This window comes from Triticum aestivum, chromosome 4A, assembly GCF_018294505.1.
Source record: "Triticum aestivum cultivar Chinese Spring chromosome 4A, IWGSC CS RefSeq v2.1, whole genome shotgun sequence".
Lineage (NCBI taxonomy): Eukaryota > Viridiplantae > Streptophyta > Magnoliopsida > Poales > Poaceae > Triticum > Triticum aestivum.
Window position 1 is genome coordinate 724,001,493 of NC_057803.1, and position 23,108 is coordinate 724,024,600.

General features: G+C 45.0%; 1 pseudogene; it reads right to left on the reverse strand.

Annotated features, from left to right (window-relative positions):
• Positions 1–3,279: 3,279 nt before the first annotated feature.
• On the reverse strand, positions 3,280–6,105 carry LOC123083404 (CO(2)-response secreted protease-like; annotated as a pseudogene).
• Positions 6,106–23,108: the final 17,003 nt, after the last annotated feature.

The window sequence follows — 23,108 nt, forward strand, 5'->3', positions numbered from 1 at the left end:
AAGTTTTTATCACTTTCTTTTGTTTTTTTCAAAACTGAAATGGCGATACGAAGGGGGGGGGGGGGTAGAGTTTGAAAATTGCCCAATAGTCCCGGTTTGTGTCTCCAACCGGGACTATAGGTTAGACCCCTTTAGTGCCGGTTTGTGGCACGAACCGGTACTAAAGGTTAGCCCTTTAGTACCGGTTTGTGCCACAAACCAAGACTAAAGGGGCTCGTGGGGCCCCAGCCTGACGCCAGCCTGCCACCACCCCTTTAGTACCGGTTCGTGGCACGAACCGGTACTAAAGGTTCAACACGAACTGGCACTAATGCATAGCCATTCGAACCGGGACTAATGGTACCATTAGTACCAGGCCAAAATCAAACCGGGACTAATGTGTCTCACATAAGCTCCTTTTCTACTAGTGGCTCTCCCCTACCTCCTCCGGATCTAGGGGCTCTCCCCCACCCCTCCTCCTCTAGGGTCTCCTCCCCCGACCCCTCGACCTCCCTGTGAGGTGTCATCATCGCGTAGTGGGGGGGGGGGACCTTGTGGGCTCGTCCACTCCAAGTAAGTCATTTGAATTTGTTGAGGAACCCGTCGCCGCTGGACTTGCCCATAATTAGCAAACCTGCATTGAGAAGAGAATAAACAATTAGTAAGGATATCAAATAAACAAGCATATAGAAAAGAATATTAATAATAGAAGAGCACATTAAGCATACAGAAAAGAACATTAATAACAGAAGGCACATTAAGCATACTATTGTAATCTACCTCAATCATCATTAAAAGAACTTACATTTTCTAGAACCCATATGAATCATCACTATTGTAATCTATTTGTCGACCGGTATCATCATCACTATCACACATATCTTCTTCGTTGTCTGACGGAGGTGGAGGCTCTTCCTCATCGTCAGCATCTTCATTTAACTTTTCAAGCATAATTATGCCTCTTCGATTCACAACTGCCTCACCATCAATCTGTGCGTCGTCGTCGTTTGGGTCCAGGTCAACATAACCCAAGTCATAATCGTCCTTCTTTCGGACCACGTCATCATGTTGCTCTTGAAAGAACATTCCCTCGTATGTCATGGGGTTTATGTTGTAGTAATCATCATGGTCCGGGTCCGGTAGCTTACCATGTGGCGACACCTTGAACACAACTTTCAAACCCTTTAGGTACTCTTTCTGGCATGGGTAAGGCAGATAATATACTTGTGTGACCTGGGTAGCGGCGATAAAGAGATCAGCTCCGGCATAGAAGGTTGATGGTTGTTCTGTCTTAGATGCTTGTTCTGTCTCCCAAGGCTGCACTGCCAACGATTCTGCACAGGGCCCCCCAACAATACCTCGTTCGGGAGGTGCAAAATGAGATGTGTCATTGGAGTAAAGAAGCCTGGCGGAAGATCTCCTCTATCTTGCATATCAACTCCGGTGCCTTCTTATGCATTTCTTTTATCATCTCAAGACATACTTCTTTAGCACAAAGCGTGCGGAAGACATGGCTTAGCTCCGCAAGCACACGCCAGACACGCTCGGGAACATAGCCCCGAACCATCACCGGCATAATCCGCTCAATCCATACATGATAGTCATAACTCTTGAGCCCGACCACTTTGCCCGTTGAAAGATTGACCCCCTTACTTATATTCGACGCATAACCATCAGTGAACTTCACGACGTGTTTCAGCCACTTGAATGCCTCCATCTTATGATCCTTTTTAAGTACGAAGTTAGCATCTGGCTTGAACCAAGATTTTCGACTGCCTGTCGGTGGCTGCATGCGTAGGCGTGGTCTATCACAAATATTCTGTTGATCGACTCTAGCATTAACATTATCATTTGTCTTATCAAGAATGTCGAGGATCGTGCGAAAAAGGGACTCTGCGGCATTCTTTTCAATGTGCATCACGTCGATGTTGTATGAAAGTTTGAGGTCCTTGAAATAGGGAAGCTGCGTGAAGGGGGTAATGTGTTTCCAATTGTGCGTCTCACCATATCCATCAAAACTTTTTTTCCCTTTGCCTTTTCCTTTGCCCTCACCCTCGCCCTCGTCTTAGCCTGTGGCTTTGGCTTTGGCTTTGGCTTTGCCTTTGCCTTTCCCTTCGCCGCCAGGCTTAAGAGCTTTCAGCTGAGCAAGCACATCTGCACCAGAAAACGTTGGAATCTCGTTTACTTCATGGACGACTAGGCCTTTTGTGAAGTTCTTCTTGTCTTCCCTATCAGGATGGTCTGGAGGGAGGAACAGACGATGCAGGTCAAAGGCAACATACTTGCCACCCTTCTTCAGCCAAATGAAACACAAGGCCTAGATGCACACTGGGCAAGGCATCTTCCCACTTGTACACCATCGGCAGAATAGATCATAGCCGGGAAAGCCATCCATGCAATAGTGCAACCAAACTTTCATCAAGAAATTTCTCTGCAGATCCAAGAATGGAGCAAATCATCCACCAGTGGCTGCATAAACACACGCCATTGCTTCCTCGGGTATTCAGGCCCCGGAATGATGAGCAAGAATTTGGTCTTGCGTTGCATTAGGGCACCGGGAGAGAGATTAAGCGGAATTAAAAACATGGGTCAGCAGCTGTATCGATTGGACGACATATCTTTGGCCGTCGGCATATCTTTGGCCGTCAGCATCGAGCCTGGAGTAGATGACTGGGGCCGTCGGCATATCTTTGGCCGTCGGCATCGAGCCCTGTTCCGGCAGTGTTTGTATATTTGGAGCCGGACTTTTGCACTTATGTGCGGCCTACTTGCTCGTGTCGTTTTTTTATTACAAGCTTGGTATCTGCCTTTGCACCTAACACCGCTGTTGCAGCATGTGTCACGAGTTCTCTCGTATTGCTCTATCATAATTTGGATGTAGCAATCACAAATTATGTTCTTGTACCACCGCATTCTAGAAGAATGGGATATATCACGGGGTGGTCTTGACATTCCCATTGTCACATTGACCGTGATGGACAGTACTGTATTTCTACTTTGACCCATACTGGTCATATTTTGTTTGACTGTATTAAATCACACCGGTTGCAAAGTGGAACATTAGTTTGAAGAGGGCCAAATAGACATATCTCATGGATCATTACAATCTTGTTTACTAAGTGTGGTTGTTTTCACAGAACAAATTGTTGAAGATTTCAATTGGATCTACTATCATCACAGTTATGTTTCTTGGGAACTTTAATTGATCATGTGTGTTTGTGCGTGCGCGACATGCTTTCCTTCCATTTTATTTGTTCTAGAGTTTCTCCTACCAGCAAACAGTGCTTATCCCATTTGCCTTGAACAGCATTTTGTACTGTCCGGCTGATGTTTATGACTCCTCTAAAACTGACTGATGGAGTTGCACTATTTTCTTGTTATGACTTTGTCATTCTAACAACTGGGAGTAGCACAGTTACGTTTCAGGCCCTGTATTGAACCAGCACACCTGTGATGCAACATACAGATCGAGATGGAGAAGTGCGGAACAAATTATATATGTAGAACACACTTAACAAAACATCTACTAGTGGCGAAAATAAAATTAAAATGAAACGAAGAGGCAGATACACAATCAGACGACATTAACGGCGAACGGCGTCCGGACCGAGTGCACTCCATCCGACCAGGCGACTGCGCCGTACGCGTACCCCTTCCTGGCCCCGGCTTGAGTGAAGCTCACCTCGTACGCCGCCGTGGCCCATCGCCTTAAGAACAGCAACCGCTTAGGCGACACCTTCACCAAGAGGCCCGGCGGCGCCTCGACGGCCACCTTGTACGTCGCGTTAGACCGCCCGACGTTCGTGGTCGTGGCGGTGCGCGACACGGCGAACCGCTTCCGGGCCGCTAGCCGCGGCACGGAGATAGACGGGTAGTTGACGCTCTTTGCGATGAGGTCCGGCGAGGGTGCGCCACGCGGGCAGGTGAACTGGGCGTCGCCCGAGACCTTGCGGATGACCTTGTCCTTGTAGCCCTGGTACCAGAGGAAGTGGAGGTAGTCCCTTGTGGTGGTGTCAAACACTAGTCCTGGACTGAGCGCATGAAGCGGTATGATCTCGCCCGCACCCATGTCGTGTCCGGTCGCCGCCGCGCCACTGCTGCTCGCCACCGGCAGTCCAACGTTGTTTCTCGGCGTCGCTGCATGCAGGCCGATTGTTTTGGTCAGAAATGCACGGCCTCTTTGCTTTGCTTTCAGAGGCACGCACCTGTGGTCATGAGAGCTGATCTGATGATGGATGGGTACCAGCGCGGGTGGGCGGACTTGAGGAAGGTACCGGCACCGGCGACGTGCGGGCAGGCCATGGAAGTGCCGGACTTGATGGAGAATGACGAGGGCTTCTTGCCGGCGGGGACGTCCTACATGTTCATGGGCGGCATCGCGGCGAGGATGCTGACCCCGGGCGCCATCAGATCGGGCTTGAGGATGGATTCGGTGAGGGCAGCAGGGCCGCGGGCCGAGAAGGATGCCACCACGGGTGCAGGCTTGAACAACGTGACGTCCTCTGTGGCGAGGATCACCGCCGTTGGATTCCTGAAACATCGATAGTTCGATCGTCATTCATTTCAATTCTTTCCATACATGGAAAAAAGGGCTTAATTTGTATTTCGTGATTTACATTGCCTGTCGACAAAATCAATAATGTACGAGATCTTTATCATAAAGTTCATACCTTTGAAAAACTTCTTTACAATATGAATTCAACCGTATATTTTTGTATGCACACATCTCGATAGTAAATTATTGATATTTTTCACCATCAAAATAAATCTTGAAATATGAATCAGGCCCTACATATCCGACCAGATAGAGGGGGTAGTACTAGGAGCATTTGTTTCGTGACTCACTTGGTGGAGTTAATGTACCGCAGTATGTGTGTGCCGGCGTATGAGCCCACTTGGGAGAAGGGGAAGCTGCCGGTGTCGATCGGTGCCTCCATGGCCTTGTCGTCGATCAACACCAGCCCCCTCGCCCCAGAGTCCTCGGCGACGAGCTTCGTTATCCTCCGCGTAATCATCGAGTCTGTGCGGACGCACACCAAAATCTTCCCAGACACCTTGCGCTTGCGCAGCGATCCCAGATAACAATTGCTACAGTGCACTGCAATTCATGAGTTGTATGGTGAACAATCGATCAACTCTTCAAATTCAAAATGTATGGTGTTATTGTGTGTATGTACCTTGCCTCGGACGCTGGCGTGCGCCGGGTAGCCGCTTGGGCCCCAAACACCAGAGGGTAGCGCTCTCCACTACGGCTTTGGTTGGAGAAGTTTATGGCGACACCCTGACATGACATGATAATTGACATGCCGCATCGTGTTGATATCGAGGAATAAGAAGCAGTGAAACATGCATGGCAATGGCAATGGCGCACTAGTGTACCGTACCTTGAATACCTTCCCATTGCCGAGGACTACACTGGAGTGGAAAGCGTGGTCGATGGTGGAGGCGGCGACCGTGAGGATCCACGGCGCGGAGTTGACAATGGTGGATGGGTCGGGCCCGTCGTTGCCAGCGGAGCAGACCACGAGGACGCCACTCTGGTGTGCGTGGAAGGCTCCGAGTGCAACAGGGTCGGAGAGTACGTCTGGCGTTGTGTCGGTAGTGGTCTTGCCAATGGAGATGGAGATCACGTCCACCCCGTCGCTCACCGCGTCGTCGATGGCCTTGAGTAGCACTGAGCCAGAGCATCCGTTCTCGTCCTCAGTGCACACCTTGTACGAGGCCACGCGCGCGGCCGGCGCGCCACCCTTGGCCGCACCCCGGGCCAGGCCGTAGTAGTCGGCGCCCTCCACAATCGCGCCCGCGGCTGTTGAGGCGCAATGAGTGCCGTAACCAATTTGTTTGAAAGTATATATCATAATTTTTTATGTATACCAATAAATAAGTGTGCACTTGTTTCAGAGCGAATTTGGAATGAAACATTACAATACAGTTTGAAACAAGGATACAAACCAATATAGCATTATATATAATACTTCGGAACAAGACAAGTTGATTCTAAAAAAATAATGGTTCTCAATATTAAAACCAGGCAATTTTTGTCAAAAATCAGAAAATATGACATGAATCTCAAAGCACATGATTCTTCGGTTATGATGTGTCATGAAGCAAATTTTGACGCACACTGGCAGGTTGCAATCATAAAAGAGAAGAGTAACAAGGCTGCCGCTACATTACCTCTTTGGTTTGCTGTGCTGCTTCCGCTGAGAGGAGGTCGTTAGCGATGAGCAGGAGGAGGAGCTTGAGCAAATGCCAGTGCACGCGGTTCACCATTGTTCACTAGGACTAGTCGATATCCTACTGATGGATGGATCGATGGAGTGCAGCCTAATTTGTAGCCGGAGTTCTTGTTGTCTTTCAAGTTTGTTTAATAGAATCCGAGTCATGGATCACGTACGCTCTCGCTTTTATGTTCCCTTTTCACCTGATGCACCACGTGCCTCTCTCTCTCTCCCTTTTCACCTGATGCACCACGCTTTTATGTTCCCTTTTCACCTGATGCACCACTTTTGTTTAAATATTACTAGTACTCCCTCCATTCCTAAATGTAAGGGCTAGTTTGGTTGGATACCTGGGCTCCATGCCTGGGTGAAAAGGCAGCCTGGTGTGCGCCTGAAAATCTGAGAAAAAATGCCTGGCTAGGCTAGCCTGGGTGTGATGTGTTTGGTGCGTGTCCTCAGCTAGCCGGCTCTTTAATAGTCTATAAACAAATATTGGGCCCACTATTGTACTGAACAAGATGCAAGGAAAAGTGCAATTAGCATTCAGGCTGCACCAGGCATGTGCCAGGCGACCGAATCGCAACGCCTGAGCCAGGCTAACGAACGTGCCTGCTATCCTAGCCAGGCTAATGACCATGCAGTCCGCTTCAGGCCAGGCTCGTGTTCGCTTTTTCAGGATGAGAACCAAACATCCTCCAGGCAAGACTCAGGCAGGTTCCAGGCCAGGTAACTTTTCTTCAGGTATCCAACCAAACTAGCCCTAAGTCTTTTTAGGGGTTTTATAAATGAGCTGCGGTGCATATACGGGTGTATAGACATATTTTAGAGTATAGATTCACTCAGTTTGCTTCGTATCTAGTCTTTGTTGGAATCTCTAAAAAGACTTAGATTTTGAAACAGAGGGAGTAGATACGATCGAGACGAGTAGTATATACTCCCTCCGTTCTAAAATAGATGACCCAATTTTGTACTAAAGTTAGTACAAAGTTGAGTCATCTATTTTGGAACGGAGGGAGTATATTGTACTCCTATATCACAAGAAAAATGGCCAATGGTGGCTGATCAGGATCGTAAAGTTGGCCAATATATACAGAAAATGATCTGGTCCCATGCCGTGGAACGCTTTTACAGCTAGCACATTCATGTGGATAAGCTGTGTCTATGTTCTACCTAATCACTCTTGGTGGCTCGCATGCACGGCTTCCATCTTATCGGGACTCTTGGTGCTTACCTCGTGACCTCGTGCTCATGTTGAAAAATGCATAATTAATTGAGATTTTTTTGATGGATGATAGATGCAAAGGTACTTTGGAGAAGCAAGGTGGACAAAGGCCACCGAATGCAGTGCAACAGTCATCGTGATCGACGGCATGAATGCGTGCACTGATCGCAGCTCAACCAGTCTCACAAAATAGATCCTTCCTCCCCATATCTCAGGGTTCAAACAAGAAAATGCAGGCTTCCTCCTATCAAAGCGTACTAAAGAGCACCCAGTTCTCCAACTTCTCTATCTCTAGTTCTTCATGACTTAGAAGGTTGGAATGAGAATTCAAATTGAAGCACTCGAAACTTACAATAGATGCCACCCAACTGATTGTTCCATACCCAAAGGTCAACTAGGAGAAGCATGCCGCCGCAAACCACCAAGTCACCAACCATTGCTTGAAATGGTGGCCTACAGCCATGCCCTCTCACTGCACGATTGGTAGTTCCTAACGGCAAGTTGTGCCGAAAAGCCTATCATGCGGATCCTAGGAAGAAAGCCGGTGGCAAGCATGTACTCCCTCCGTTCCAAATTACTCGTCGTAGAAATAGATGTACCTAGAACTAAAATACATCTAGATACATCCATATCTACGACAAGTAATTCGGAATGGAGGGAGTAGCATTGAAGAACATGATGTGATGGACGCGCTCACCTCCACATGCGTATGGCCGCTCCACTCACTTGTGTGTTCCCAGCTTCAGCTAGATCGTGGAGATGTCCAAGCAAAGGAGAAGAACCAAGTTGGGTGAATGAAGTGAGAGCCATAAGAGTCTCGAGGTAAACTAGTAATGGTTCTCAAACTTGTCATCGAATCAGAGTTCGTTAGTTTTCATCAGTCATAATACAAGTGTACGCATGACAAGGAGGCAAGGTGCCCGATTGAAGAAGATATGATATCGCCACGAGGATCCCAAAAAGTGAGCTGAATTTGGAGCACTTCTCTACCCTAGACTTTGATGGGACAAATTGTTTTAGCGTGGCCGGGAAGTGGTCAATTGTGTTTCAACAAAAGGATGTGCGCGGCACTACCGTTAACCGACATCCAGTGCGGGGGATGGGGGAGGAGGTTCCTGCAAGTCCCTCCCTCCCACCCCCATCAGACCGGTTGGCCCCCGGGAAGGTGTGTGCTCTACTTACACGTGCTAGGCTTAATGCACAGGTTTTGAACTCACAACCTATCATGAACGAGCATGTTGAGCATTGGAAAGTGAGAAAATATGTACATGGTATAAACTTTATGTACTCTTTAATAAGCAACAAAATAACAATTCTAAATTCGTTTGAACGATTTTGGGTGAAAATACCAAGATTTTGAAAACCGACTATTCTTGGCCTTCTAGAAAAAGGTATCAAGACGGAAAAAACCTTGGGTTGAGGTATGTATATCATCATATGCATATGAAAATGAATAGGCCTGGCAGCTCCAAGAGCGGCAGGTGCTGGCGACAGCAAGGAAGTCATGAAATGCGCACAGGAGGGCACTGATTTGTGAAGCATGGAGTCTAGGCACTAGTAGAAAAAGGGTCATTTGTCCCGGTTCATAAGGGCCTTTAGGGGGTGTTTGGTTCTAGGGACTTTTTTGTGTTGGGACTAAAAAAAGCCCCTAGCAAACCAAACAGGGGGGACTTTTTGCTAAAAGTCCTTAGAAGCACCTCCTTAAGAGTCCTTTTCAAAAAGTCCTAGGGACTAGAAAAAGTCCTAGGACTAGAGAACCAAACACCACCTTAGTCTCGATTCTGGAACCGAGACTAAAGGATCGTTACTAAAGCCTCCCCCTTTAGTCCCGGTTCTTACACGAACCGGGACTAAAGGCCGTCCACGTAGCCGCTGTCTGGAGCTCCACCTTTAGTCCACCTTTAGTCCCGGGACTAAAGGTATTTTTAGGAAATTTTTTTTGAATTTTGTCTAAAAAAATTTGTTTTTTTTAAATTTGTTTTTTTTAAAATATATTATTTTTTCGATTTCCAAATTTCTGAATTATTTTCCAATTTAATTTCTAATCACCCATCATCACTGCTCAATTTAACCTCTAATCTCTAATCACCCATCATCATTCGAAATCATCTAACTTCCCGACCAGTCACCTATCCTCTCACTACTCCAGCCTGAGCATGCTTAATTTTTGGGTTCTATTCCCCCTCGTTTCCAAGTCTGCACTTATTATTTTCCTGACAATAATAAGATGTCAATCCTATTAACCCTCAGGAGTTTAGTTTGAGCATGAAGTCACACGTTTCACTATTTAAGTTTGAAACTATTATTCTAAAAAATAATTATTATTTAGTAACACTAATATTTCTTCAATAAGTAGTTTGACCCTAGTTTGATCATAGTTTGACCAGATTTGACCAAAATTCAAAAAATTGAAATAATTATTTAGTAACACTAATATTCTTGAATAATTATATAGTAACACTAATATTTCTTGAATAAGTAGTTTGACCATATTTGACCAAAATTCTAAAAAACTGTAATAATTATTTAGTAACACTAATATTATTGAAAAAAAATTAGTAACACTAATACTTCTTGAATAAGTAGTTTGACCAAAGTTTGACCTGATTTAACCAAAATTCAAAAAAATATGAAAGTTGAGCATAACTTTTTTTCCTTTTAGAATTTGAGGATTCTAAAAATTTGCAAACAGGCCATAGGCGGTCAAAATCGGATGCGGATTTTTGTGCTGAACATTTTGATATATTATACGTTTTTTCTGACATCGTATGCAAAAGTTATAACCGTTTTACATTTTCCCTACACTTTTTGCAAAAAATGTCCAAATTTAAGTTTTTAAAGTTTTCTAACTAGTACATGTAGTAACTTAACAACATCTGGAAGGATTTTAATTTTTGAAGTTTTAATCATTTTCTTATGCTTTTTACAAAACTGAAAAGGCGATCCACCGAGGGTGGGGGGGTAGAGTTTGAAAATGGGACCTTTAATACCGGTTCGTGCTACGAACCAGTACTAATGCCTTAAACCCCATTAGTACCGGTTGGTGGCTCGAAGTGGAACTAAAGGTCTAACTGTGGTCAAATCTGGTCAAACTGTGGTCACCGTCAAATGCCCTTTAGTACATGTTCAACACTGCTGGAGGTGGCACCCAATTTTCAGGAACCTAATCACCTTTTGCCTTAGCTGATTAGTAGTTGAGCTCTCACCTCACCTCACGCAGCATGCATGATGCCACAATGTCTAGTACGTACTGCCAAGCAACTGGCAAATAATTATAGCTTAGAATAAATAAATCGGATGTAAGATAAGCATGGCATAAGCTTTAATTAAATAGCATAATACACGTTGGTAGTCCATCTCTCTCTCAAAAAAATACATGTTGGTAGCAGATGATAGATACCAATCCATTGGATCATCAGACATATTTAAAGTCTTTTTTTTCAGCCCTTATTAGCTACTCACACTATTTGCCCCGCGGTTTATCTGTCATGGCTACCAAGTGATTGACGGTGGGCTAGAAAAATAAAACCACCAAACTATCAGTAAAAGATGTGAACCAACATCTTTCATTGTTATGCATATCAAACACCAAGGGTTATTTTCACTTAAAGTTTTAGAATGGGTGCATTACAATTCAGTCTGATATCTAATAAGACACTCTGGGCTGATATAATTATGGAACAGAACCAACCATGATAAATAAAAGGTGATGTTGTCTATGCATTACCAAAAATGTATCTCTGTGAACAAATAAATTGGTACCAACAGCAATGCCATCTTACTGTAGAATTAGAATACATGGACATGATCAGCTCAGCTCCCAAACTGCCATTCATCACATCAATTTCCCCTTATGTAACTCCTTAGTTGCCATGGATAGGAGTAGTGACAGATGTTGCCGAGAGGGTGGCTTCAGACTTACTGATGTATAACTTTATAAGGTCTTTGTGAATAATTAATAAAGAGGTTGCATGCATCGCCCAGATGCAGAGGCCGGCGGTCATCCTCCTTTTCTAAAAACAGAAATTAGTAATGGACACATCAGTGAGGCTAAACTAAGGCGCATATCCACTAACATACCAGTTCTTTTACAGGCAGCACAAGAAGAAACATAAAGCTCGTTTAGCGATATACAATAGTTAGAAGATGAGACGATCATGAAATGGGGAAATGCAGTTAGAATGGATATTTATGAACTTAATCACGTGTTGTTTTCCAGAATCTGTAACTTTGCTTATATGTCAAGAAAATTGTTATACACATAGAAATAAGAATATAGGGCTAAGATAATAGCACATGCAGAGAAGTTGCCTCCCTATACTTAAAACATGTTTGTGACAGCAAAAACCAACTTTATCTTACTAGCAGTGACGAATGTGGTAATACGTTTTTCCTGGTAATCCTACACACTACTAAATAAAACAAATCTCAAGTTGTAGCTCTAATACTACTTACTAGAAGTGCCCAACCAATACAGTACATATAGCAGTAAGGAACAAAGGATACATTGAAACTGAAGGGTTCTTCGGCTTTGGTAAGGTTCCATGGTACCCATTCCCATCTGCTGAGCACCCAAACTAATTTTTGCTCGAAACAGAAAATTTGCAGTGCCAATTCGATTTTGAGCCACGCAACTGAGCTGAGCCGCATGCACATCCCACCTAGTGTTCCAAGGCCTAGTGCTATATCAAGAAAAATCTATACAAGCATCGCCTCCTTCCCGCCAGAGTAATATTGTGAATCGAAATACACATATTAGAAGAATGAACTGGATATTAAAAAATGTAAAAGAACAGAGAAGCAATACATACACAGTACAATGAAGAATCGCTAGTGCGCATGTGGATCCTGAGATGCTAGTTATAAGCACAAATAACACATATGCACTAGACCAGAACAGGAAAAATTACTTGACACCATGACACAGCAAGAGGCTAAATCCGTATGCTGCTGAAAATAACATCGATAATCTTATTGAGATGGAGCGTAGATGGGGAGAACATTATTCCATATTTAAGAAGTTGTCATCTTATCTTTCTGAATAGGACACAAACACTAACAAAACTTAAAGAAGCATCTGAAAACAAAGCCCTCCCACCGGCACCCGTGTGGCGGTCTGGTGCATCGAGCCAGACCCGCTGCTGCTGCCGACTATCCACCAGGTGGTTCAGGTTCAGGCACTACCCGACCCTCCATACCGCTACATGGAATCCTCGCCTTTAATTCCTCAGTTCGGGATGGAATGAGAACACAATTCACCTTTCTAGCTTGCAAATGTTTATGCTGAAACATTTTTTTTTTACTTTTCAAAAAACACAATTTGTGTCCCAGTCCAAAAAGAAGTGAGCCCATAGAAAGTAATGAAAATGGCTGTGCGACATGGCGACAGGAGTGTACTCTAGATAAATATATATAATTTTACTGCCTACCTTTATCAGCATGCAGTAGATTAATTAATAAACATATACCAATTAATTAGCAGTTGACGATTCTCACTATACATTGCTGACAGGAGTGGCACTGGCACATACACCATCTCAAAAATTGATGCCAGAAGATCACAATATCGAATGTGAGTGTGGGCAGACCATGCTCCAGACCAATATCTTCGTCATCGCTGAGCTCAGCGGCAAAGCCCTCGAACATATGGTCTTAGCTCCTGATCGTCGCATGTCTGTAGGATTTTTGGAGGATTCCCTTATGATTTCTTTCTACAGGATTTTTTCCTAGAAACAGAATGAGCCCCTCATGTGGTGGGCGGCTGCACAAACCACATCATGTGGTTGTCGCCTCCTCACAATACATGCATACGACATACGACTGAATGATGATACCCATCCCAACAACGCAGCCCGTCAAACAAAGCATGATATATAGCAATTCACAAACGCAATTAGGGCTGGATCAAAATCTCGTTGCTCACGAGCCTAATGAGTGCTCGATAGTTTGGCTCGTTAAGCTCGTGGCTCGCTGCTTAATGAACAGAGCCAATCACAGATTTTAGCTTCTTAAGATTAACGAGATTAGCGAACGCGCTAACGAGTTTCACAAGTAGTTCATTAATCTCATTAGTAACGACACAACATATATATTGAACTTACATGTCAAAATTTTCGTAGCACCTCAGCCCATCTATTCAATCTAATCTACATAGGAGGTCACAAAATAGTGCATTTCCTTTTGTAACCACCATCTTCCTTCTTAAAAACCACATCTACAAACTTATCTTGTAGACTATAACACATCAGATTCTGTTAACGAGAGCTCGCGAGCGCACACCAGCTTAACGAGCTTCAAACGAACCAAGCCGAGCAAAGTTTTCTGCTCGTTAATCTTCACTAGCTGAGCCTTAACGAGCACGAGCTTAATGAGCCGAGCAGCTTGTTAGTCGACCCCTACATGCAAGATAACGTATTACTCAATCACCATTCTGCATGTCAGTCAACACAACAACAAGAATATAATACAAACGAATGGTGAAAACACAAGATTGGTCCAATCAGGGAGCATCCTATCGCTCTCATTTGGTCTGACAAAATGGTTTGTGCCCCACGACAAGCACCAAATATTACTTTGGTTTTGTTTTAGAAATTCTTAAATAACATATACAGTGGAGATGACCCTAGATTTCTAAACTACTGATACATCTCGTTATAAAAACATCAGTATGTTGTGGGGTATAGATAAATAATTTTCTGCACACATTCTTATGGGGGCGGCTGCCTTGTGCTGGACATTGTGGCTTACCTAGAATGATGTGATTTTGAGTAATAAATGTGGTTCTTCTCCTGTGCGCGTTATTCATGGATGTACGCGATGGCTCCATACTTGGTCTATCTTGTAGAATTCGGAGGACAGAGACCTTTTTATTGTGGCGTCTACACGACTTGAGTGTACGGCCTGAGAGGTTTTCTCCCTCCATGGATGGCGGTGTAATCTCCATATAGGATCTGCCCCATCCTAGGCTGGATTGATTTATTTTTGCTGCAAAATATGTTTATTTTTTGGTCGTTTGGACTTGTTGGTTGTGTGCATCATATTATGCAGAGGCCGGGCTTGCTTTAAATGCGGTTGTATCACCTTGATAAATCAATTCAATGAAATGTTTTTATCAAAAAAATAACATCAGTACTTTCTTCAGGGAGGAAGGACAACCGTATCAGCTTGATGTCAGGGTTTTCGAAAAAAGGTACAACCTTGGAATCATGAGCAAGCTTTCTATGGTTCAAAGGAGTTTTTTTCTAGGGAAACAAGGTTGGTGTCGAGAGCAGCTAATCTGAGCCCAGGCTCATCTATACCCACATGTGGATAGTAAAAATAGCAAAAAATATAAAAGAAATGTGAATTCTTTTACATCCAACATGCTCGACTTTACTAGGAGCTTGCAAAATTTTGAGCTCAATTGATATTTGAGGAGCTGCAAAAAAAACAAGGTTCAAATTTTCTTTAAGAGTCAAATTTTAATATCACTTGACTTAGTGTCCTAGGGTTATTGCGCTTGCCCAGAGAAAGAAGGGATCGTGAGGAAGGCAAGAGGAAGCATGGATACATACCTCAAGGCAAGTGGAAGAAGCGACGCCGGTGAGGCAGATAGCGGCAGGGGCGGCGGTATGATCCGATGCCATCCCATCGTCTCGTACTCCGTGCCACTTCTGCCCCCGAGCGCTGGATAGAATTTATTGACCCAACAGCTTGTGTTGCGCTGGGCCAGTCCACGGTTAGTAAGATATAAGGCCTTCATTTTACCCGAAAAAGAGGCCTCCCTGTATTAACCTCCATTTCATACTCCATCTTTTTTAGCCTAAAAAGGTTAGAGTGCAGTATGAAACATTGTTTGATTTAAAATAACAAATTATTTTAAAATTGTTTCAAATTTGTGCAAAACTATAAGAAGAAATTTGGATGTACTTGGGAACACAAGTTGGCATTTCGGTGGAGGAAAAAGAGACAGAAACTTTATTTATTTAGACTGAGAAAGAGACAGAAACTTTATCACCATTGACAGTATGAGTGTTTTTTTTAAGAACAATCAACCCAGGTTGCAGCCACATTTGTGCTAGAAAAAAACTCCATTTGGCTCAGTTCAAGAGCAATCAACGAATCATGAAAAAGGACCACAAGCATAGATACATATCAGTGTTACACAGAACCATGCAAGTAAGTTCACCTTTCAGTCAAGAAATTCTTCTATTTTTTTGTGCTTGATTTGGATGATTGGATTTGGATCAAACCATACACAAACTCCCACTGCAAAAATAGACTTGTATTTGGTCAAACATTTAGTGTTGGATTATTATCTGAAAAAATGTACTTTGATTTACTCTCCCGCTATAAAAATAGACTTCTGATCCTGCATAACTTAAGGATTTCCATTTTGTAGCACATATGTTTCCATGTAGTCCTGCATACACTAAACGCTGCTTGGATTCAGAGGCAGAGCTGCAAATCTGCAGTGCCATATCTGCAGAGATCTCAAAAGCTCGGGGCCAAAATTTATTTCTGCTGGACTTCCACCTACGCTGTGTGGGACGAAGAGAACACATTTAAATGAATATACACAACACAGGACAAGAGCTATGCTCCAAGTAATATCATTCAGCAACACAATTTAACCATGAGCTACACACAGAACAACATATACATCCGTATGTTGTCCTTATTGAAATCTCTAAAATGCTTATACTTAGAAACAGAGGTTTAATGTACTCTACCTAACGGAACAAGCAGTCCAGTAAATTTCGTGATTAAATACTTGTTACTTGTACATCTTAATCTTAATTATATGAAAGATCAACGATCCTTCACAGAGTACACAGTACAATGTTAGAGATGAGCCCAGATGATTTCTACCATGGGCTGTTCCTGATTGAGCAAAAATGCATCGACAAACTACAATGATTAGCTCAAAAACATGGCGGTGGATGTGGGTGATAATGGCCACGGCATCATCACGTCATCGCTGCACCTTTGGGTCATCTCAGGTGAGAAGGCTCGACAAGAAGGCAAGCTGTAGATTACTTCAGGCTCTAGCTGTGCTCCCTCCTCGCCCGAGCGGCTGTGCACGAGCCCTGCGGTGTGCTCCTCTGTCTGAGCTGCTGATGCGCACGGCTCGCTCACCACATCCCTCTCGGGCTGCGGGTCGACGCCGGCAAGCAATACAAACAAGTCTGTTTCTTGGTCGAGGTCGGAATCGTCGAACCCTGCTGCGTCCAACAGGCGTGCGTCGGATATAATTTCATCCCGAGTGTCAGTGTGCCCATGGTGCTGGTCGTCGTCGAACATGATCAAGTCGGCCAGATCGGGACTCTCCACAGGCTGTGGGTGTTCAACCATGAGCCGCTTGCGCCCGCTCGCCGTAGTATCCTCTGGGTGGTCGCCGGCCGCCTTCCTCTTCTTGCAGACGTCGGACAACGACGTGGTTGGCGGAGTCGACGGCTTTCGAGGCGTGCGGTACACCTTGCAAATCACGAAGTCGCTGTCGCCGTGCTCTGTTGAGACGCCGTACTCCTTCATGCGCCACCCGAGCCTCTCGACGTGGCCGTCCTTCTTGATCGCATAGACGAAGTCCTGCACGTAGCCGCCGACGGCGCTGCCCTCCACGGGTTTCTTGCCGGACTCGGAGTGCCAGTAGCTCTTCCCGGGGTCGTCGTTGATGGTGCGCAGCTTCGTCTTCTTCTTCTTGCTGGCGTAGCGCACGGGGCTGATGATATAGCAGGCGTTGTTGCCGTCGCGGTCGCGCACGTGCTCGCGGCCGGCGACCAGCTCGGCGGGGGCCGCGGAGTAGACGTCGGCATGGTGGATAAAGGTGGAGAACGCGGGATGGCCGGCGATCTGGCCGCCGAGGTAGAGGTCCGTGAGCTCGTGATCCGCCGGAGAAAACACGAAGCCCGTCTCCATCCTCTTCTTTCCTTCTCCGGCGAAAGGAACTCTAGCTTGTCAACTTCAAGTCTAGGGTTAGGCTTTGCTGTGTGTGGTCAGGCCCGCACTTCCACCTATATATAGTGTATACATGGATCGATGCGTCTACGAGAGAAGGTTGGTCTCTAATTCGATTTGTTTATGTATATATATGTCGTGCGTCATACGCTACTACGAGAGAAGGTTGGTCTCTAATTAAGTACTAGCATATATATAGCATTTCTGGCTCATGTAATAAAAAAATTAAAGCTTCACGTGTATAAGTTTGTAGTTATAAAGCTGTTCACAAGAAAGCAAACTATATATGCACATAAATAACATGAAAAGGATACATTTATTATCACCATGAATGCTACATCTTGCTAGACGGGAAGCATACATTGCCATTTCAATAGCGCTGCCGCGCGCAGGGCAACCCAACATTATGAGCATAATATATTACAAACTCCAGTCGATACATTACATGCATATATATAGCATTTCTGGCTCATGTAATAAAAAAATTAAAGCTTCACGTGTATAAGTTTGTAGTTATAAAGCTGTTCACAAGAAAGCAAACTATATATGCACATAAATAACATGAAAAGGATACATTTATTATCACCATGAGTGCTACATCTTGCTAGACGGGAAGCATACATTGCCATTTTAATAGCGCTGCCGCGCGCAGGGCAACCCAACATTATGAGCATAATATATTACAAACTCCATTGCTAACACGCAATATATTTCGACATGACACATAGACGGGACACGTCGTTGATGCGTGGTGTTTGTACATGCTATCTTTGTTGTATGCATTTTTTCGGTAACAAACAAATAAGTCAATGTGTACTACAAAAATTGCGAAAGACACATAGGCACATTGGTAGTTTAGCACCTTGCTGAAATCGTAACGATCACAAATCACAAAAGAGAGGCTTCACTGATTACTTCGAAGTCATGTTAGTTTAGCATGTTGCTTGGATTGCTTAATCAACATGACATTGTATTCCTGTCCAACACTTAGACCATAGTTTATCTCAGTTCTAACAAAGAAATTTCAAAATGCTCGCCTCAGTGAGATCAAAAATGACTTGGTATATGATTTTGGTAAAAAGTTGCATTGCTAAGTGACCAATAAGTACCTATATCATGAAAGTGAAATATTTGGCTAAATAGTAATGTTTCCCACGGCAACATTAGCTTAATAATTCTATCGTTCGGCAGTAAACATTCCATGTGTAAAGGAGTATTTGTAGATTATTTCAAAAATAGAGCACCTCCCATATAAAAAACTATATTATTAAGAAAAGCATGGACAGCCAATCATTTACTGGATGGGAAGAAAAACAAACCTAACATCATCAGAACAAAGGTGGCATACATGCATTAGACCAATTCTGCTTAAATGTAATCCCAAAGTTCTTGACATATAAGGACAAAGTCTCACAATTTCATTCATACAATTCTGAGTGTGCTACGGACGCAACTGAACTGGCCGACGCTAGTTCGCTACTGCTGTTGCCACCGTGTCTGCTGTGGCTCGCTGGCCCCTATCAGAGGTAGGAGTATCTCGAACATGTAACAGCCATAATCAATGCTACATACGTAGAAAAGAAATAGAAAAAGAATACTTTACTTTTATCAGCTTTTTAGTAAGTGAAAAAGCTAGATCGCTGGACATGTCATCATGTGTGTACGATTAGTTATACATTACATTACAGACGGAGAGCACTGCGTACATTTAAGTAGAGCACCAAGTCTATCATACTATTACAGTACACAATTTCAACTCCTGTCCCAGTTGCATCTATGAAAACTTGGTTATATTATACAATAGGTCAAGAGAACTGGATAAATCCAAATAGAGTGGTAAGTTTCTCTTATTACAGTACACAGCTTTACTTGTGCATACAAAGCACTCAAGCTACAGTGTGGAACTAAGCTGGTCCTTTCTTGCTGTTAGCACATAGCTTAGTCCGTTTTGAACCTTCATGCGTACACAGCTCCCTGGCTACTTAATAACTGGTAAAAAAGCAAAAACAACAATACTACATTTAAGTACCAAATAAGATGTATTTGTTGTATACGTAAAAGATATCTGACAAACCTCTTTTTGATTTTCCCGCTGACATTTGACTTCTCTCTTCTTGATTCGCGCTGTATCGTTTTCATCCTCTAGTAATCTGATACTCTGCTTGCTTAATCTGAGGATTACCAAGGCTATAAATTACCTCTACTACTGTCGGAGAAGGTTGGGGGGTTGTTTCCAATTGCTTTTCAAGGTTTGGTAGTAATAGCTGCTGCCTCCATCTAAAGCAACGGCTCGGTTGATTCCACTTGATAGAAGTGGTGATCCCATGAAGAGAATTAGCAGTTGATGTAGTGATTATGATGAATTTTTCTGTGCAATAGAGATAGTTCAGGTTGGGGTGTATATTCAGCTTTATAGAATAACCACCAAACCGACAGTGTTCGGCACAGCGGACCAAATTGAAAAACCAGCCTGCCTGCAAAAAGCACAAATCAGAAATTGGATGGAAAAAAAATCCAGAAGACAAAACATGCTTATACCAGCACAAAATCAACAGCGTCATACCACAATTTTACAGCGGCCACCGACGAACATCAATACGATCCTAATCAAGCAAAGAGAGCAAAAACTGACAAATAAAGACAGAGATCTGCACAAAGAACCAAAAGCATACCAACCAGAATTGAAACAAGAAGAGGAATCAGCACATGATGAACCAACCAGAGAGCAACCACCATACGGCACAAAACTAAGTATGACGGCCAGCCGGGCGACGGTGAGGAGCTAGACCAGAAGAAAGAATTGGGCATGTATAAAGCACGCGTCCTCCGCTGACCGCCCCATCACCGGCGACTACCCAGCGACATATCCCGCTCGGCTCCTGCAGTCGCCAGATCCTCTCCAACAGCTTCTTCATCTAGTCGATCGTGTCCCCAGGATTGACGTGCTGTCCAATTAAATGCCTAGTCAGATTTACTCCCAAGATTCTACCCCTCATTCTTCCAAGATGGATTAACGATTGGTCTTTACCTTGCCGATCTTGGACACCACTGAGGCGATAGTTCCCCATGGTGGCGACGCAGGCTGTAGGTGGATCACCTACAGTCAGGGCGGGCGCGAGAAACATGCTGCAACCGCCAGGTCGAGCTAAGGAACCAACAGCGTGGCCGTGCTCTCCGCCGCTCGTGCTGCAACACCATGCCGAGGCGGCCCGCCACCATGGCCTCCGGTCTCCGCGGACGGAGCGGCGAGGACTACACACAGGGCCAGCGATGTTCGGCAGAAACGCGCCGGCGAGATGGTTGCTGGAGAGGTTGAGCGCTCTAAGACTGCGGCAGCCGGAGAGCGCCCTGGCGGCCACATCGCAGCCGATGAGGTTGCCGGACAGGTCAAGGTACTACAGGTCTACAGCCCGGAGCAGTTGGTGAAGTCCGAGAGGCCGCCGGAGGAACTTATTTCAGGCGAGGCCCAGCCACTGGACAGACCCGAGGCCGGCACCCACCATCCAGCCGTCCAGGGCCGCAAACCCCTGCCCGCCACCGCCAGCGTCCTTGTCTACACCAACCGCATCACCGAACAGATTCAACTGACTGCAGTAGCCGGAGGGCGCGGCCACGTTGGCGACGGAACCGCGCAGCACAGGATTTCCGGAGAGGTTGAGCACCTCGAGCTTGCTGCCGCACCAGCCGCCGGCCGCCGCCGCGAGCGCATCGCTGACGATGGCCGCCGCTTCTCGAAGGCGCTGAGCTGCAGCATGGTGGTCGCGACAGCGCGGATGTCGGTATTGAGCAGGACGGCGGAGAGCGAGAGCGACGTGAGGCGCTCGCCCCTGCACACCGCGTCGGGGAACCTGCAGGCGCCGTCGCGCGCGGTCCAGCCGTCAAGCGACGCCTGGTTAGGCAGCGCCGCCTTGAAGTCGGTCGTCCAGCAGGTGTGCGTCGTCGGCGGCCATCACCACGGCCGCCGCCAGAAAGAGTGCCGAAGCTATGGCAAACCGCACGGAATCCATGTAGGAGCACGCAACTGCAAAGCTAAAGGTGGGAGGGGAGGTGGGAGCGTGCTAGAGTCGATGAGTATTTATACACCCGTAAGCGGCGGCCGACCTATCATCGTTGCAGAAACTGCTTGACCTATCATCGCTCCAGAAACTGCCCGATAAGCGGCAACCGGCTAACTTGAGAAATCCAGCACGCCAAAAAAAAAAAAAACAATCAATGACGTGGCCGCAGCACACCCATCCGGAAACGTCCACACAAATTACGGAAACGCAGTCAAACCATCCATGCAGAAACGACACACAAAAGGAATGTCCCCGATCTCAGGTAAAATCGCTCAAGCCACCCAAAACATACACAACCAGATCCCCTACTATATAACGTGGCAGCCTCCAATTGGATAGATTTTCACTGATTGAAAAAAGTCAAAAAGAACAGGATAAATCAAACCTAGCTAGATTTAGTATATTTAGAATGTTGTTGTGCTTAATCCGACTCGGCTACCTAACTGCTCACAAGTAGTACGTACAGTACACACCACAACCGGTCACGTATATATGTAGTATTCTCTCCATCCCATAGTGTAAGACGTTTTTAACACTACACTAGTGTAAAAAAGCGTCTTACATTATGAGACGGAGGGAGTATGTTTTTTTAAAAAGGACACAGATTTATTAAGGATTGCTACTCATACAACGAACACCAACAAAGAAAGAAATTACACCCGAGTCCGTGGGGAGCCGACTAGATAGACACGTTGCCATGAGTTGAGGGTGTTGGTCCAGTCTCGACGCCGAATACTTTCGACAATAGTGATACGACCGACGATGACAAACGAAGCTCGCTTATGAACTCGACGAAGTGCTTCACACCGAGATGCACCGTAGCAAACAAAGCGGGCTCGATCCACTAATACACGCACGTACACAGCACGGAACACCACCGGTGTAAAGCTAGCTATGCACGTGCACAACAGCAAGAGCTACTCATACACGTACACAACACACAACGGCCAGTTAATCGCTCGCCGGAAACACACGTAGGTACACGAGAGACGCTGGATCAATGGATAGGCACAGCTACTAGGCAAAAGACTATATACATAATCTTACCAAACAGCGTGCTTTAAAACAAGGCGCTGCTGCTAGGTAGCAGTAGCACGTATCCACGAAACGCATTGTTGAAATAAATATAGCAGTAGCGCGGCTTTTGAAAGCCGTGCTACTGCTATAATTGTCACAACCCCGCCGCCAAGCTAACTATAGCAGCAGCGCCTTAATACGAAGAGCGCTACTGCTACAGATCATAGCAGTAGCGCCTTCTCACAATTCCCGCTATTGCTAAGTTTACTATAAAAATTTAGTCCCACCTCGCTTCGCAAACAACATTTTTATCTCCTTAAATATGTTATTTCTCAATCTATCACAATCACTTGGTCTTCATTGAACTCTATTTGTAGAATTTGTGGCCGCAATATGAGTCTTCTCCGTTTTCTAAACCGATGAGGACTCATATTGACAATTCAAATTGTACACAAAAAGATCCTTGATAATCAATGTATTTTTTATGTATACTTTTACATGTTTACACATAGCAGTATCGCGTTTTGGCTGAAAGACGCTACTGCTACGTCGTTTAGCAGTAGCGTGTTTCTCTGTAGCGCGCTACTGCTAAGCATTCTATCTTCCCCAACCGGCCGCCCCTCACTCTCCTCTCTCCACTCACACTCACACCCACTCGATCTCCCTTCTCAATCC